Source organism: Terrapene carolina, unplaced genomic scaffold (genome assembly GCF_002925995.2).
Source record: "Terrapene carolina triunguis isolate 2854851 unplaced genomic scaffold, T_m_triunguis-2.0 Scaffold67, whole genome shotgun sequence".
NCBI classification, from domain to species: Eukaryota; Metazoa; Chordata; order Testudines; family Emydidae; genus Terrapene; species Terrapene triunguis.
Genome location: NW_020664418.1, coordinates 27,777,419 through 27,796,400, shown reverse-complemented (window position 1 = coordinate 27,796,400; position 18,982 = coordinate 27,777,419). Strand labels below are relative to the sequence as shown.

Here is an 18,982-nt window from a genome sequence, read left to right as displayed (position 1 = left end):
AAAAAAAAAAAAAAAAAAAAAAAAAAAAATCTATCAATGTGTCTCTGTGAAATGCTTCAGCTTTGATATATTTTGTCAAAAGTTCAGATTGGCTCTAATATAGATTCAGGAGAATAAATTGTAGCATCAGGGAAAAAAAATAGCATTAACATTCAATTATGATTGGGCTTCTAAAGGCTTTGGGCACTTCTAAACATTTCTCACTATATGTCTATCTTTCATTAAAGCCAAACTGTCTGTACTTATGTACAGTGTAGAGGTCACTGTCAGTGATAAATGATATAACTTCTGGTAGAAAGATATTTGTACCCTGCATAGTAAACTGCCCTATGTTCTCCTGTAGATGTCAGATTTAGAAGATACGGCAATGCCTCTGTGATGAGGTAGTATGGTATGAGTTACAGTAACTATACAGAAGTCAAAGCAATTTTTAAAATTAATTTCATCTCACTCCAATTCTAATGAGGCTTGACCCCTTTTTTTAATTTGACTGCTATAGCTGCTTTGTCATAGCACACTGTAGACTGGAATGGCTTTAACCCATTTGTTTGAAAGCCCAACCTTAATCTCTTTAATACAGAGCAGCAACATAGCTGTCATGGCCAGTATTAAATAAGAATTTGTAATGAACGACAGCATAGTTACTGAGCTTCCACAGATGCCTTCTGATCTGTTTACATTTCCAACCCCTTCCCCACATATTACATGGACTGACTGGAGGCAGAGGCAAGAACAGTTTCTGATCTTCTATTCTCCACTATCCCAAAATGGTCTGGTTATACAACAAGACTGCTGCTGATGAACCAATCCCACTGGGTTGGTGGGGAAATGCAAATATTGGGTGGGAGCAAGAAGTCAAGCATACCACAGCGATAGAGCATGCAGCAGGGACACTCAGCCCATGCTCTACAAGCTGCAGGTCTGCCTGTGTCTCGGCAGACTGACATAGCACAGGTCCCAGGCGACTTTCCCACCCAAACACACACACACACACACACACACAGGACAGTTAGGGCAGGAGTTCTCACAACAAAAATTTTGGTGGCCTCATAGTGCGGCCACCAACTCTTGCTGGTGGCCACTCTGACAATTTTTTCTAAAATACTTAATTAACTTTAGGCAAAACAATAAATATGCATATATACATGTACAAATCATTGTAATTTATCTATGTAGGGGTTTGCTTTTTCTGCAGACTCAATAATAAAAATAATGTACAGTTGTCTCTATTCTTTACTGGACCTAAACAGAATAGAAACACAAATAGGATGCTTTGAACATTCTTGTCTTTTTTCTTGTGGTTTCTTTTGCCTTTTTGGGTGTTTTTTTTTTTTTTTTTTTTTTAAGACTTGCTAGCTATAAGTAAGTCTACTGTGAAAAGTGATATTTGTATGTTTGTTAATATCACTTTTCACAGCAGTCTTACTCTGCCCCGGCAACCCAGGGACAAATTAAACCCTGGCTGGGGAGATGGCTACAGAGGCAGCAGGGGCAATGGGGCACACAGCAGGGGCCAGAGGTAGTGAGGGGTGAGCTCGGGGCCAGAGCCCACCACAGTGCAGCCAGGGAATGGAGTCCAGAGCCCCACACCCAGAGGACAGGGCCTGGGGACAGAGTCCCATGGCTGGAGCCTGCCACTTGCCATCCTAGGGGTGATGCCCAACACCGCCACCCACGGGAATGTGGGGAACTCACTGACTGCGTGCTCCTCCAGCTTGTGGGTCTCCGGGGGGGGCCCCCCCAACCACTGCTGGTGGCCCCTGGGGAGGGGCCGCTGCCCAGGAGGTTGTGGCTGCAAGAAAAGCCCCTAATGGCCACATGCGGCTACAGTGGCCACATTTGAGAAATGCTAGTGTAGGGTATCATATGACATTGCTAAATACAAAGTGACACTGTCTCCTAACACTGACTCTCACAATTAGGATAAGGAAAAAAATATTACCTAAAACAGCTGCTGTGTCTTTTTCAGCTTCACTACAGACCTTCTGCCTAGAACTATTCCCTGCTGGGCTTCCTGTTCAAATTTAAAGAACAATACAGAGCATTGTACATGGACTGTCAGCTTAGGAACCACCAGGATTTCCCTAATAAAAGACACATACGCTTGCCAAAGGAAGAAGATAAAACAGAAGCTTGTCCACCCTCACAGCAACATAGTGCTGATAGGGAGTGGAAACCACCACCTCTAAGGAAGGGAGAAAAAAAACAAGCCCCCTCATTTCCTCACACCACAAAAGCCTCTGGGGAAGAGGGAAGAAGACGGTATATTGAGAACCAGTACTTTAGATATTTATAGGAATTAAACTTTTCTTTAAGGGGTGGTTGATTGCTCCTGGAAGTGTGTGTGTGGGGGGGGGGGAAAATCAGCATGTCACTGGAATTATGGTAGTAAATGAAAAAGCAGAGTGGAGGGAATATGAAAGAGTGGAAACCCCAAAACTGGAGGAGAAAACAACAACAACTCAACTTCAAGTGTGGTTTGTATATGCAGAAAGTGACATTGCCCTTCACACAAATCATGAGCAGGTTTGTATGAGTGTGTGCAGCTAAAGGCAACATAGATCATAAAATCTAATCTAATTGGCTGTTTCAGAAGACCATGCTATAAATTAAACATGCCAGGCTTATTTGTTTAATTTCCTTGGAGTGTGCTATCTGTAAACAGCCTTGGGACCATCTGCTTGAGTTTACTTCTGTGGCTACTGGGAACTTCTTTTTAAGAAATCAAGCAAGTTTGATGGAACACTTAGAAACCCCTACTAGGTACTTTAAAATAGCTAGTCTAAGTAGGAGAGTACTAGACATCTTCTGACCCTTTACTTACGCGATATATCCATGATCATCCATTTTGGACATAATCCAGCCACTAAAGCTGGTTGGGAAATGTTTTTCCCCTGCAAAAGCTTTTGAGTTGGGGGGGGGGGGAGGGGGAATACAAAAAAATTTTCAAAAAAAAAAAAAAAAAACTTTCAATATTTCTTCTCAGCCAAATCCCAAACGTCCCTAGGATGCTTCGTGGGAAAAGCTGTTCAGGTGTCTCATGCTCTCCATTCTCCTCAATAGGCCGGGCTGACTGCATATCCCTTGATGCACTGCAAGCTCCTCTCTTGACAAGGGGAGGTGATGCACCATGGCAGTTATATGGGCATAGTGCATCATGGGAAATTTCTGTTTTCAGCTGAAAAACTGAACACATTTTGGTTCTTGGGCATTACATATTTTGTATTTCAAAAATTTAATTTTCCATGGAAAGCAGACACTCTTCACATACAAAAATTGTTCAGTTAAAAACTTAATTTTCGTCAAACAATTTAGACAGAATTTTTTTGACAAGTTCTAAGAGTTGCACTCTGACAGCTTCTAAAGAGTAACTAAAAACTTATTCCACAGTTCCTGTTTAAAAAACAAACCAAAAAAAAAAAAATCCGTCTTCCTTTAGGATAGGAAAGCTCTCAGCTGTCTTGTACCCTGATTTTTGGAAGACTGATGTATATGGAATATAGATAATCTGTCTCAAAACAGTCACATAGCCAAGCTCAGCAGGGATACAATGTACATGCTGTATTAGAAGAGATCTGGCAGAGCCAATGACAACAATGACTACGGCCATTAGTAGTATATCAGGTGTCCAAGGGGCAGATTAGGCATCAGTCTCCTAGAAGATACCTATCAGGTCACTCTTGCAATTTCTCCATATAATTTATTTAGTCCACACAGATACCATGAATTATAATACAAAATGTGACTACAAAATAAAACTGTCTAATGTATCTGACATTATCGCGACCAGAACAAAGGGCTAACATGCAAAAGAGTTGGGGGAGGGCATTTTTCAGTATTTGATATGATCTGATTCTTTTCCTTACGTTTTTGATAGAGTTGCCTATTTTTTCAGCAGCATAAGAATCTGTTCCTTAGTGGTTGGAGGGTGGTTGTTTTTTGTTGGAATATACTACTACTACTACTACAACAACAACAACAACAACAGCACCCTTTCTTCTCGTTAGCTGTTATTTGCTAGCATGGAGCTGCTTCTACTTGATATTGAAATGCCCCCACCAGCTCTCTTATTTTTGGTACAAGAGATGTTTGTCTTAATGTCAGGTTTTTCACATCTGATTTTGCTTTATCCATTCTAGTTTTGTTTATTCTATGTCAGTTTCATCTGACACACACACACAAATAAAAAACCAAAACCAGCTAATTGGGAGTCCTCCTAAACCTTTGGGGGTATGAGTTGAGCTGAGTCACAATTTTGGCAGCCAGTAAAAGTATCCTGTGTTGTGTTGTTAATCTTTGGCTCTGAGATTTATCAAACACCCAATTTATTGACTTAACTGAGCATGCAATCAATGGCCATTGTGCCAAATTGGAAAATATCTTTGTATTATTTTTATTATGACTGTGCATGCCTTTTTATGTTTGCTTATAATGGGTTACTTGCTATGGAATTAAATCAAAAGGGGTTGTTAGAGAGACCAAGCAAAAGAGACAAAAACAATCACAGAGGATAGTCCTTGAGGAAATAATGGGGAAGCTGATCATGTTAGAGTGGTTTACTCTTGCCAATGCTAAGCCTAGGATCAAAGGAGGATATTAAAGCATTACAGGACCCCAGGCCAAGGAAAAGAGTTTGAGTGAGTTGAAAGAGACTGCTCAGGGAGTGACAGGGATGAAAGCAGCATTCAAGGAAGCACTAAAGAAGCACCCAAGAAAGATAAGGCCATTGCAGAGAAATTAAATGAATTCTTTGAACTGCTCTTCATGGCTGAGCATGTGCGGGAGATTCCCAAACCTGATTCATTCTTTTTAGGTGACAAATCTGAGGAACTGTCACAGAATGAGGTGTCAGAGGAGGTTTTGGAATAAATTGATAAGTTAAACAGTAATATGTCACCAGGACCAGATGGTATTCACCCAAGAGTTCTGAATGAACTCAAATGTGAAATTGCAGAACTACTAATTGTGGTATGTACCCTATCGTTTAAATCAGTGTGCCAGATGACTGGAGGATAGCTAATAGGATGCCAATTTTTAAAAAAATGCTCCAGAGGCGATCCCGGCAATTACAAGTTGGTAAGCTTAACTTCAGTAGCAGGCAAATTTGTTGAAATTATAGCAAAGAACAGAATTAACAGACACAGAGATGAACACAGTTTGTTGGGGAAGAGTCAACATGGTTTTTCTAAAGGGAAATCATGCCTCTACCAATTCTTTGAGGGGGTCAAAAAGCATATGGACAAGGGTGATCCAGTGGATATAGTGTACTTAGGTTTTCAGCAAGCCTTTGACAAACTCCCTCACCAAAGGCTCTTAACCAAAGTAAAGCTGTCATGGGATAAAAGGGAAGGTCCTCTCCTGGATCAGTAACTGGTTAAAAGATAGGAAACAAAGGGTAGGAATAAATGGTCAGTTTTCAGAATGGAGAGAGGTAAATAATGGTGTCCCCCAGTGGTCTGTACTGGGACCAGTACTGTTCAACATATTCATAAATGATCTGAAAAAAAAAAGGGGTAAACAGTCACGTGGCAAAATTTGCAGATGATACAAAATTACTCAAAACAGTTAAGTCCAAAGTAGACTGCAAAGAGTTACAAAGGGATCTCACAAAACTGGCTGATTGAATTTCATCTGCCGTTTTGTTGCTCAATGCTGATAAATGCAAAGTGATGAACATTGGAAAACATAATTCCAACTATACATATAAAATGATGGGGTCTAAATTAGCTCTTACCTCTCAAGAAAGATCTTAGCATCATTGTGGATAGTTTTCTAAAAACATCCACTCAATGTGTAGTGGCAGTCAAAAAAGCCAAAAGAATGTTGGGAATCATTAAGGAAGGGATTGATTATAAGACAGAAAATATATTGCCTCTATATAAAGCCGTGGTACACCCACATCTTGAATACTGCGGGTAGATCTGGTCACCCCCTCTCAAAAAAGATATACTGGAATTGGAAAAGGTACAGAAAAGGGCAACAAAAATTATTAGGGGCATGGAACAGCTTCAATATGAGGAGAGATTAATAAGATTTGGACTTTTCAGCTTGCAAGAGAGATGACTAAGGGGGAATATAATAGAGATCTATAAAATCATGACTGGTGTAGAGAAGTAAATAAGAAAGTGTTATTTTTTCCTTTTCATAACACAAGAAGTAGGGGTCATCAAATGAAATTAATAAGCAGCAGATTTAAAACAAAAAAAGCAAGTATTTCTTCACACAACGCACAGTCAACCTGTGGAACTCTTTGCCAGAGGATGTTGTGAAGGCCAAGATTACAACAGGGTTAAAAAAAGAACTAGATAAGTTCATAGCAGATAGGTCCATCAATGGTTATTAGCCAGGATGGGCAGGGATGCAAAACCATGCTCTGAAGTGTCCCTAACCCCTGTTTGCCAGAAGCTGGGAAATGGGAAGACACGGGATGGATCACTTGGTGATTACCTATTCTGTTCATTCCCTCTGAAGCACCTGGTATTGGGCACTGTCGGAAGACAGGATACTGGGCTAGATAAAACTACTGGTCTGACCCAGTATGGCCGCTCTTATGTTTTTAAGACACCCAGACCAACTGAAAATCAGAGTGTGCAGCAAACAGGCTGCAGCTTGGTCCCCAAAAGAATTAAATCACGGCACTTCTTCTGAGGGATTTGAGGGGAATGCCACATATACATAAGACACTATGCATTTAAGTCTTTGTTTTAAATCCATTTTTCTGAGTGCTATGAACCTTTTGGCAAATAAACCATATGTTGCTTTGAAGATTCTGTTTCTCTGTCACTGCAAAGTATTACTGCCCAGTGGGAACCTGTGGACCTTTTAGGTATCATGGTTGGCAACTGGGAGGGAGGTGCAGCGTGCAACCCAGAGACACAGTCAAGAGCAGATGGAGTATAGGGCCCACCCCAAAAAGAAGTGACGGCAGGGGTCTGTCACTTGAAAGCTGTGTACTTGGTGTTTGGAAATTGGTTCACCCAGCTTATGCAGGGACTGAGACAGTCAGTACCTTGGAGATGTATTTTCAGCCACAGACGGGCAGGTTCCTGCTAATACTATATATCTGGAATTTAATTAGAATTCCTGATGTTTCCAGGTTTAAGTGTTATTTCTATTTCAGAAACCTTTTTCTGGGAATGTTTAACACATCTGTTATGGAATAGGACATACTATTGCACCCTGGACAAGAGCTAGTCTGTAGTTTGTGGGAAGTAACTTGTTTTCTTCAATGGGTTATCAGCCTGTGACAGAAAAGCAGAGATCCTAACAGATGTCACATCAGGGCATATGCATTCTTGGAGCACAGTCTGTTACTGGAGGAATAGGTTTCCAATCCTTTTAAAACGGAGCACAACTAGGACGTCAGTGTGCTCCTGTGCAAGAATTTAAAAATCAGTTTATTGCATGGGTTTGCCTCTCCTGAGAGTCACTGCACTTCTCTTAGCATTAGCATTGGCTATGCTCTTTATAACAGGAGTGAACTCTGCCAAAACTTTCAGGTTATCCCCTAGCAAAAACATTATTTGAATTGCTATTCCAGTATAGTCAGTTTTCCAGAGCCATGCAAAAGATAACGATAGGACTTTAATGGAGGCATTGGTTAGGCAGGCTGAACTAGTCTGTACAAGTTGTCCAGTCACACCAGCCTCTTCTCATTGTTCTTTTCATTTTACCACTCTTTGGGCAGGATCCTACATTCTGATGTGATCTATACTTTAATGAAAGGACTGACCACACTTGAATAGGAGTTCCTGTACGCCACATATTCATAGTATATTCTCTTGTTAAATCTACCTAGCGAGGTAGCCTCAGCAACTTCTCTTATTAGATTATTCCATTATCCAATTGGCAAATGAGGAACTTGTCTAGTACATCTCTACCCCGATATAACGTGACCCGATATAACACGGTAAAGCAGCGCTCCGGGGGGGCGGGGCTGCGTGCTCCGGCAGATCAAAGCAAGTTCGATTTAATGCGGTTTCACCTATAACGCAGTAAGATTTTTTGGCTCCCGAGGCCAGTGTTATATCGGGGTAGAGGTGTATTTGTCTTGAATATACTTCCTCCCTGCTGTCCTCTGTTGTCCATGCCTTGTCATAGTGGGACAGCTTGCGTGCTCTAACGATCCCCAGAGTCTGTGTCGGCAGGGGCTTTTTGCTCCTGGTAGGGTCAACCGTGCCATATTGGTCTGTGGGGGAGGGGCCAGACAAAACAGACACCCTGGTTGGGGGTTAGGCACAGGGCTAACAACTCTGTCCCGTAAAAAAAAAAAATGTTACGGAAACAGCGACTGAGAAATTGACCATTACTGTGTGTGATGGCCTTCAGGAGTCAATGACCCGTATGACTGCCAGTGGTGAAAGCTGAAAGGAAGCCACTGGCATGAAGACTGAAGTGCTCAAACACAAAAAACAAACTTGGTTTTTGGAACGTACGGACAATGTATGAAACAGGGAAGCTAGCTCAAGTCACAGCAGAGATGAGATGCTATAGCTTACACATTCTGGGTGTCAGCGAGAGCAGATGGACAGGATCAGGAAGATTAACAGCAGCTTTGGGAGAAACTTTGCTGTTTTCTGGATGGGATGATGGACATCATGAGGGTGTTGCCATCCTTTTGAAAAAGGGAATGGAGCATTCCCTGCTTGAATGGAAATCCATCAGCTGCAGACTTGTGAGAGCCAGACTGAAAGGGAAACAGAATAATATCACCCCGATTCAGTGCTATTCTCCGACAAATGACAGTGATGAAGAAGTAAAGGACAAATTTTACCTTACACTACAGGCGGAGTTAGAGAGAGTACCACACCACGACCTATCTATCATCATGGGAGACCTGAATGCCAAGGTCGGTAAGGACAACACAAACAATGACAGAGCAATGGGAAGACATGGGTGTGGCACCATGAATGAAAATGGAGAAAGGCTTGTTGATTTCTATAATATGAATGACCTAGTCATCGGCGGAACCCTATTTGAACATCTTGAAATTCACAAGCTGACATGGTGTTCTCCAAATGGCAGAGATAAGAACCCGATTGACCATATCATGATCAATGGCAAATGGTGACGCTCACTGACAGATGTGAAAGTGAAAAGGGGTGCAGATGTTGGCAGCGACCACCACCTCGTGACAGCCTTCATCAAGCTAAAACTGAGAAGTGTGCGTCTACCAAACAAGGGACATAGACGTTACGATATTGACAAGCTAAAGTCCCTTGAAATACAGAAAGCCTTCGTTCTGCAGTTAAATGGGTTTCAAGCACTTGCAGACCTTGATGAAGAGGAGGGGAATGCGGATGATGCAATCAACAAGAAGTGGGACAATGTAACAGTAATTTATAAACAAAGCAGCAAAGCCTGTCTAGGCTACAGGCAGAAGAGAAGGAAGGAGTGGATTACACTCAGCACATGGAATGCCATAGAAACCAGACGAGCCCTGAAGAAAAGTTTTAGACACAAAATCCCAGAAGCTAAATGACAAATACCATGAGCAGTATAGCAAGGCACGCTGGGGAAGGGGGTCAAATGCCTTGTGAGAGCGGACAAATGGCATTATATGGATAATCTTGCAACACAAGCAGAGGATGCAGCTTCTCGTGGTGAACAAGGAACCATCTACAAAATGACGCAGCTGATCAGTGGTAAACGGCAGACACCAACAAACATTCTTATCAGGAACAAACAAGGCCACCTACTAACAACCAAAAAAGAACAAGAAATGCGCTGGACAGAGCATTTCAAAGAATTGCTGAACAGGGAGCCACCTACAGAGGAAGCAAACATCTGAGAGGCAGAAGAAGATCTTGATATCAACACAGACACCCCAAGGAAGGAAGAGATCGTTCAAGCCATCAAATCCTTTAAAAATGGGAAAGCTCCTGGCAAGGATAACTTGAATGCAGAATTGTTCAAGGTAAATCCTAAATTAGCAGCATCTATCCTGGCCCCTCTATTTACATCAGTCTGGGAAAGGGAAAAGGTGCCAGATGAGTGGACCAATGGGGTTATAGTGAAGATACCAAAGAAAGGAACTCTCAGTGACTAATAACTGGTGTGATATCACACTTTTATCTGTGCCAGGCAAAGTATTATGTAAGATCATAGTCCAGCATATATCAGAGGCACTTGATAGCATTCTCAGAAAAGAGTAAGCTGGTTTTCGGAAAGGGCGTGGATGCACAGACCAGATCTTTATTCTACAAAACATAATAAAACAGTACTTAGAATGGCAAAGGCAACTCTACATAAATTTCATAGACTTTGAGAAGGCTTTTGATAGCATTCACAGGACCAGCCTATGGCGCATTCTGAAGGCATATGGAATTCCTTTCTGTATAATCACCGTCATCAAAAGTTTCTATTTCAACTTTACATGCAATGTTGATCACAGTGAGCTCAGTTTTGAAGTCAAAACAGGAGTACGTCAGGGGTGTGCCATGTCTGCAATCGTTTTCAACATTGCCATCGACTGGGTAATGTGGCGTACAACAGAAAGACATGCCAAGAGGCATTAAATGGACACTCTTCTCATCCCTTGAAGACTTGGACTTCGCAGATGATGTTGCTCTCCTATCACATACCCAACACAATATACAAGAAAACACAACTCGATTCAATGCAGGCAGCCAGCAAATTGGACTGAAAATCAACCGCAATAAGACAGATATCACGACCTTTAATATTGCCTCACCATCACCAGTACGGATAGAGGATTATATTCTCACCAATGTAGAAACATTCACATACTTGGGCAGCACCATCAGCCAGGACGGTGGAACAAGCCAAGACATCCAGAACAAAATCAATAAAGCCAGGAACACCTTCAGGATCTTAAATACAGTCTGGAAATCATCAAAATACAACACCAAAACCAAACTCAAGACTTCTCAGAGCTGCGTACTTTCAACACTACTTTATAGTGCAGAATGCTGGGGAATGAGAAAGTATAACATGTCCAAACTGCTTCATTCTATACAACCTGCCTCAGAAAAATCCTCCATATCTTTTGGCCCAAAACAATCTCAAAACCAAGATCTATTGACACAGTGCAGCCGAGAGGATCTGAGCACCATCATTGCCAGGAGGCACTGGAGATGGATCGGTCATGTGCTTCGAATGGAAACTGATTCCATCACCAGAGTAGCAATAAGATTGACACCTGAAGGCAAGCGAAAATGAGGCCGCCCGAAAACAGCATAGCGAAGAGCTGTGGAAGCTGAGGTGAAAAACCTCGGGCCCAGCTGGGAAACTATTGAAAGACTTGCCAGAAACAGACAGGAGTGGAGGAGCTTCATCACTGCCCTAAAATGCTAGAGGCGTAATAGGAACATGATCATACTTCCTCCCTGCCCTGCTCTCCAAGCTTCAGGCCGGTATTATTCACGGGAACAGGATACGAAATGTGGAGCTCAAAAGAAAAATTAAGGAAAAGCAATCTCTAGTATATTGCTTATGATTTTCCCACTACCAATTGTCTTTGAGGCTTGGGGTATGTTAGTAAACACACATCTCCTTAGCTGTAAGCTGACAGACCTTTGTCTGTCATGTGATGGTTACTTTTCATAAAGAGTTCTTTCTTTATTTTGAAGAAACTGTATGGCCATGGAGGCATTACATGACATTTTTCTTTTGCTACGTTCAGAACATTACATGCCAGACGGACTTCCTGCACCTCCCCAAAGAGGAATTTCCCACTAATATCTTTATTCAGAACATACCTACATTGCCTCCAAGAAAGGTGCTCTACTGTCTTATACACAGCACTTATGTGTGTATAGTTCAGAGGTCTGGGGGTGCACATGTGCACCCTACCACTTTCCAGAGAAAGTGTACTAAATTACTCAGGAAAAATAGGTTGCCAGTGATCAAACTAATGTAACTAATATATCTTTCTGCAATGAATCTACATTAGAGTATCTCAAAGGCAATGTTCAACTCAAGGAAAATTCAGACCAATAATTACTGTATAATCAAGATCAGCAAAGTCTAACACACATTAGTAAGAATCAGAAGATCCCATGCAAACTGTAACCATCAAAATGAATACAGTGATCTGAACTTAACAGTTACCACAAAAATTATGACTATAAAAAAAAAGATATTAAAACCCCTGAAATGGAACTTGCGTGATAAAATGCAAATAGATATGAAAGAAGCCATTCAGATATGGATGTCTACCCACAAATCACAAGAGAGAAGCGGTATACAGAACATTTTCCAACAAATGGAGTTTGTCTGCTTCAACAGACCATTAAAATAAATGCTGCCTTTCATGGCCTGTATAAAGCAGTCATAGAATTACATATTAAAACCCAGGCCCCCGTCCTGTACTCGATCCCTGCAGGCAGATCCCTGCACAAATGCAGAGTCCCACTGACTTCACAGGCCTCTACATAGGCACAAAAGTCCATCCATGTGGATCCAATTGTGGAACTGGGACTCTAGTCAGGGAAAATGTCTGGCAATAAACATACTTGTCTCCCCGCTCTCTTTTAGATTTGTACCAACATACTGGCTACATTTAAATCTAACCTTTCAGAAAATTGTTTAAAATTGAGATCTATAAGCAGTGCAGAATGCTTGTTACTACTTCTGCAGTTTCAAAGCATTACGTGAAAGATACTTTATCAAACAGTAAAATAGATCATCTTAACTGATATTTATCAGCACAACTCCACTGCCTGTAATGGAACTACACCAATATACACTAGTTGAGAATCTAGCCAGAGAATCCCAAGCTCATTTTGTCCAACTCTTAAAACAGCCACATAGCACCCAATCCTGCTCCTATTTAAGTCAATAGCTAGCCCTTGTTTTATTAGTGGGAGCCAAGTTATTTGAGAAGAATGCATTATTCCTATAACACTTTTTTTAAAATGTAGAAAGAGGTCAAATATATTCTTGGTGATGAATTAAGTCAGTCAGAAAGGGGTTAAAAGCAGCCAAGGGAGGCTGGTTGGGAAGTCAGACACATGTGTGGTTGCACCCAATTAGGGCACAGCTGGCCTGGATAAAAGGGCAGGCTGAGAGAGGAGACTCTTGCTCCAGCTGGGGAGCAGAGAGGACCAGGCTGCCTGGGAGAGCAAGCAGGGTACCTGAGACAGAGCAGGGCTGGGGAAGGGCAGGGCAAGCTGAGGAGCTCTGCCCTGGTGAGTCCCCAGGCTGAGGCCTTGCTAAAGGCCAGGGGAGGTACTAGAGCTGCAGGGAGGCAGCTGGGGCTAGAAAGGCAGCAGGTCCAACCATTGACAGTGATGAGTGGCCATTTCAGACTGCAGTTTGCTAGGGTTACCATATTTTAATTTTTAAAAAGGAGAACACTCCATGGGGCCCCTTCCCTGCCCCCAACTTCGCCCCAGCCCCGCCCCAACTCCGCCCCCTCCCCTGAACGCTCCGCCCCCTGCTTCTCCCCCTCCCCTGCTTCCCACGAATCACATATTCGCGGGAAGCCTGAAACAGGGAGGCAGCAGGTAAGCTGGGGCGGGGTGCGGCGCAGCTCAGTCCGGCCCCCCTGGCCGAGAGGCTCCCTTCGGCGGCCTGCTGGCCCAGGCCAAGAGGCTCTGGCCCCGGCGTCTCCCGCCCGGCTGGGGCCCTGGCCCCTGGCCCAGCACCGCGCCGGCCCCCGGCCAAGTGCCCGCACCCCCGGCCCAGCACCGTGCCGGCCCCGTGCCCCCAGCCGAGCACCGCGCCGACCCCAGTCCCGGTCCTGGCGCCGGCCCCGGCCAAGTGCCCGCGCCCCCGGCCCAGCACCGCTCTGGCCCCGGGCCCCTGGCCAAGCACCGCGCCCGTCCCGCACCGCCAGGCCCTACCTCCCTATTTTCCTGGACATGTCCAGCTTTTTGGGATTTCCCCCCGGATGGGGATTTGAGGCCCAAAAAGCCGGACATGTCCGGGAAAATCCGGACGTATGGTAACCCTAAGTTTGCCCCTGAGAGAAGGGGCTAGATGACAACTGGCAGTAGCCACTGAGGCAAGGTGGGTATAGGGGGTTGGTGCTCCCCTGGGAGGGGAGACCTAGAGTGTGGGGGCACTGCTGTGAGGCAGTACCCCAAGGTAAGGGGCACTGGAGTCCGGGAGGGACATGGGGCCAGAGGTGGAGACAAAAGGGCAGGTAACTGAGGATGAGAAACCGGCCAGAGGAGGGCGCTCCTGAGCTGGATGAGCTAATTCCCAGACTGACCAGGAGGAGGCGCTGCACCGGTGAGTCGGCGCTTTGCTACATGGTATTACACCAATTTGACCCAAAGTTTCTTTCTGCAGAATTCTCTCTTCCTTAAGACACTTCTGTTTCCTTTTTGACTTCAACTCATTTCCTTGATTCTTCTAGGATTTCTTCCAAGACTGCTTTTCCATCAATTGCTAAAGCAGAGTTTATTTTAGTTTTTTAATTGGAGGAAACTTGCTTAACTTTTGTTGGTTGTCCATTTTAATGGATTAGAAAACTAGATCACTGAATTGTTTACAGTTTATTTGATTCCCTTCCTAATGACACCACTAACTATCCTCATCTTGAATAATTTTCCTATGGTTTAGTTATTTATTTTTAGCAGCACTGTGATAAAAGTTTGAGTTAAAGAAAGTGCTCTGAGCAGCTCAGACAGAGAATGATGAAAACAGAATATATGTTGGAAAATGGGCAAGTTCACCAATACCATCTTGAAATAGTAACAGAAAGTGGGGAAAAATTCGCTAGAATGATAGTAACTAGATACAGGAGGGGAGGAGGGGAAAATAAATCCCCAAATGAGTTAGTTTAAACTATTTTTAAAAATTCTTTAAATAATCAGACTAACTAGAATGGATTATGAAACTGATTTCCAAACAGGATATTTAACACCCACTTTAAAATTATTCAGAAATATTATATTAAAAAGAACAAAATGGGCACCTGAAATTATAACAGCAAATGTATCTAGCAGAGCAGGAAAAGGATTACAATGAGTCTGACTCTGGGAAGTTTACAGGGAGTTTTGTTCCAGGCTATTTTACCTAATACTGTTTTGAACAAGATAGTTCTTTATAAGACAACAGCATACGAATCCCAACAAAGAAAGAAGCTGTTCATGTATCTGCTTAATGAGGTTTGGGGCTCAGCCTTGTAAGTGTAATAAACTGACTAAGAAAGGGATGGAAGGAAAGGGAAATAAGCCCAATGGCAGAGAGATGGTTCATCCAAGTCGAAACATTTATGGAACCTAATTTTTTAGACTTCTATTTACAATAGATACACTGCACTGAAGCTCAGACTATCTGAGGTCTTTTCAAATTCAGACAAGCAGAATCTGGTGGCTTCAAAGCTAAGAAGGACCACGAGTTTGGGAGCAGACTTGTGATTTTCCCGCAAAAAAAAGAGGATGATAATGGTTCCTTCTGCTCGGTGAATAATTCCTTCTAGTTTATTTATGGTATGGTGAAGATGGCAGCCTTAGAGGTCACTACAGTTAGTTCTTTATCCCAGCTACAGTTGAGCATTATGTGAATGGGTTTTTCAGTTCATTGGCAATTGTCCCGCCCCAAATAAAAATCAAACAAAATTTGTTTCAGATCAAATGAAAGAGTTTGCTTTAATTTTGAGCATTTCATGTTTTTTATTTTAATAAATTGGAAGGAAATTTCTCACAAGTCATTTCAAACCAAAAAATCTAACCATTTCATTTCAAAGATGTAGTCATAACATTTAAACTTGTAGAGGGGTGGTATGTGTGTTGATAAAACACACACACAATTCATGAAAAACGACAACTTCTTGAAATTGTTCTCTGTTGCTGCATTTTTCACCAAAAAATTTCACCCAGCTCCAATGAGCACTGTGATGGTAACTGCCAACAAGTGCTCAGGGGCCATAATGGGGAGTAGTGATCTGGGGATCTGTACAATTTATGAACTCTGTATGCATCATTACCAAGCTGCAAACTCCCTTCTTAATATGGAGGCTAAGTATCTTCTCTCTGTTTTTTTTTCCCCTTTATGTTGGATTTGAAATGCTAAAGCTGCTGACACAAGAGGGTTGCTGAATTCAGTGTTCAGCTACTGAAATGTAATTGCTTATTGCTCTAGACAAAAGACTGGCTCTGACCATGAAAACTGATTTGTCAGGGAGAAGGTCACCTGACAACAAAGTGTCCTGGATTTGCCTCCTCCGATGTCACCTCACAAAGGGACTGGAAGGTTACAAAGGGCAGGTGCTGATCTATTTGGGGATTCTACAGACTTTCACCAGCTCACGCTGAGTGGAGCTGCATATAGGAGACTGATGAGCCCAAGAAACGTGCCAGAGAGGCCAAGGGAGGAAACAATGCTGCAGCCTGCTGAGACCCAGGGAAGCTTAAAGCATGCAGGGGACTTCATGTTCGGATCCTCTCAATCTGATCCGCCACCAGCAGGGGAAGCCAAACCAGATCTGTGACATTAGGGGGGAGGGAGAAAATCATGGCCTAAGAAGAACCAAAAACATTTCAGGATCCTCTGAGGAGTATCATTTGGGCTGAGCTACAAAATCCCACAACACAGATATGTTTGCAGTCCTAAAACTGTCTTCTTAAAATCAAGTTGCATTTGTTATACAATTGACCATCCTTGTTCTTTTGCTCACTCGCATGTTAATTATGTGCAAGAGCTGGCCCAACTTTGTAGGATGCACAGTTTAAAAATCAACCCACAAAGAGAAGCAGCTCATGATGTTTCACATGTAAAACTACACACCCTTCTACCAGCAGAGATGGTAGAAAGGGAGGGCTGGTCTCTTTCTGAATAGACTATTTCACACACACAGATCCTGCATCAGGATACACTAGCACAGATCCTTGTGGTCATGGAATCTCATCGATATACATTGATCTACATGAATACAGAAGTTTAGCCCAGTGGATCTTGATGCACATTCAGGGCCAAAAATCAGATTTCTTCTTCTTCCTGTAAATTGTTTTATCCTCCATAATTTAGTTTAGCTATGAAAAGCTTATGTATTACTGCCGTACTTAGATTAAATATACAGCTAAAATATAATTTTACCCCGTAACAGAAATTCATACTACAAGATCATTAAAAAAAAGTCTTGTTTCAGTTTTGTTTTATATGTACATGTCAGTAGTTATTATTTGCATAATATTTTGCTAATGTATCTTTACATAAGAGTTTAGGTAATTATAGTCTCAGACTATGGGCCAAAAATTCTACTCAGTTACACCGAATAAATATTTAATCTGTATTTATTTATCCAATGACTGACCCAGTTGTAAAGCAGAATATCATCCTATATCAGCAATCTGAGAAATACTTTTCAATAGAAAGCATATATAAATCAAGAGTAAAATAAACTTTCCTGCCTCTAAAAAGTTTTTAAGACCGTTTACAGAGAAACCCTCTGCAGCTTGCAGCACTGATGGCCTTAGCTAGGTCTCCCACAACCTCAGTCAGGTTGGTTTTTGACTCAAACATTTACAATCACCAAACACATCATTCTAAAAACAAAAAAGCCATTTTACTCAGCATCAAAGAGCTGCATTTTGTTTAGCTGCTTACAAAAGATAGAGCAGCACATTCTACATAACACCATATACAGCATTTATAGAGTCTTAACTTCACTTTCACCTCCAGGACTTGAGGATTTAGTACAGCTGATTAAGCCTATATCAAAGATGAAATAAAAATGTTTAAAATCAACTTGTCAAAGTACAAGGAAAGAATTGTTTAAAAAAACCACAGTATTTAGATTCATTTATGATAAACTCATGTCAGCACCAGAAAGTAACACAGTAAAATATGTATGTAAATCATTGAGAGAAAAGGAGTTTACATACCTGGGATTAACAGGAAATAGATCTGTAGTTTTCCAGATCTACTTTAATTACAAGTTTCCCGGTGCTGATGCAGTTTGGATCTCTTGAACACCACATCCATGCAAAGAAAGTTGGTTTTAATCTACAATGGAGATCAATGGGGAAAAAAAACACGCAATTTAGAAAAGTGTATTTAGACTCTAAAAATCACCATTTGCACTCAGATGTTATGCTGCCTATATGGTAACATACAAGATCAACCAATGCCTAAAAACATCATGACCCACCTAATTACTTTCAGCTGTTTGTCATGTGGTCTTGCTGACTGATCAAGTGACTTCTTTTCCTCCTTTCACAAGTCTAGCAACCCAGTTAACTAGCCCATCTCTACCATCTAAATGTAAATGTATCAAACCTTTGCTTAACCCAGGGACCAAGTCTGAGTGCGTGTAGCTAAAAAAGAGTGCCTTTTATCTATTTTTAAATAAAACAAGCTACAAAAGGATGCTAGCCTATTATTGTGAGGTTGTTTTTGTTTTTTTTACAAAATGTTTATAAATGGGACATCAGCCAGCATCAAGCAAAAGCTCCCCAAATGTAATGAGCATTATCACCTTCAAGCATGCTGGGTCCACATCTTCCCTTACAACTGATCCATAACAACAAAAACAGACAACTTCCTTTAAAAAAAAAAAAAAAAAAACAGGGAAATCCTCAGTTAAATAGGACATATGACAGCAGTAGGACAAGAACAAGATGCCAGAGAATTTTAGTAAGTGTTTAACCGATCCTGCAATGAGCATCGGACAGACAGAGCCCTGCTCTGCACAGAGCACCACTGTAATCACCTCTGTGTGGGTGCAGGAATCCATCTGCATAGACTCTGTTGTAGGCATGGGGTGCTAATCATTAAACAGATTTTTTTTTTTATTTTTACATTTAAAATGAAGTTAGAGGCATTTCATCAGTATTGAAAATTTGCAGAGTGGAGGACATGTCTATTATTTACTTCTATTTCTTCCCATACAAAAAAAAAAAAAAAAAAAAATCACACAATACTAAGCAGTATAGCCATGTACATACAGACGTTTCCCCCTCACAAAATAACGTTGCAGGCTGCATAGAGGGCTATACTCTACAGCACCATTTTACTATGGTTTTCAGATTTAAAAGTAAAAACCTTGGCTAACAGTTGTGGCTAGCAC

At 41.9% G+C, this 18,982-nt stretch overlaps 1 protein-coding gene across 2 annotated transcripts in view; it reads right to left on the bottom strand.

Moving 5' to 3' along the window:
- Window positions 1-18,982, bottom strand: part of RAB27A (RAB27A, member RAS oncogene family) — a 95,575-nt gene that overhangs the window by 31,023 nt on the left and 45,570 nt on the right. Inside the window, exon 2 of one of the 2 annotated variants that reach the window (XM_026648286.2) lies at window positions 17,799-17,919. The gene's annotated coding sequence lies outside the window, so the exon portion shown is untranslated. Of the gene's footprint in view, window positions 1-1,942; window positions 2,013-17,798; window positions 17,920-18,982 lie in introns of those variants that run through there. The other variant, XM_024198091.2, reaches the window with a different exon arrangement.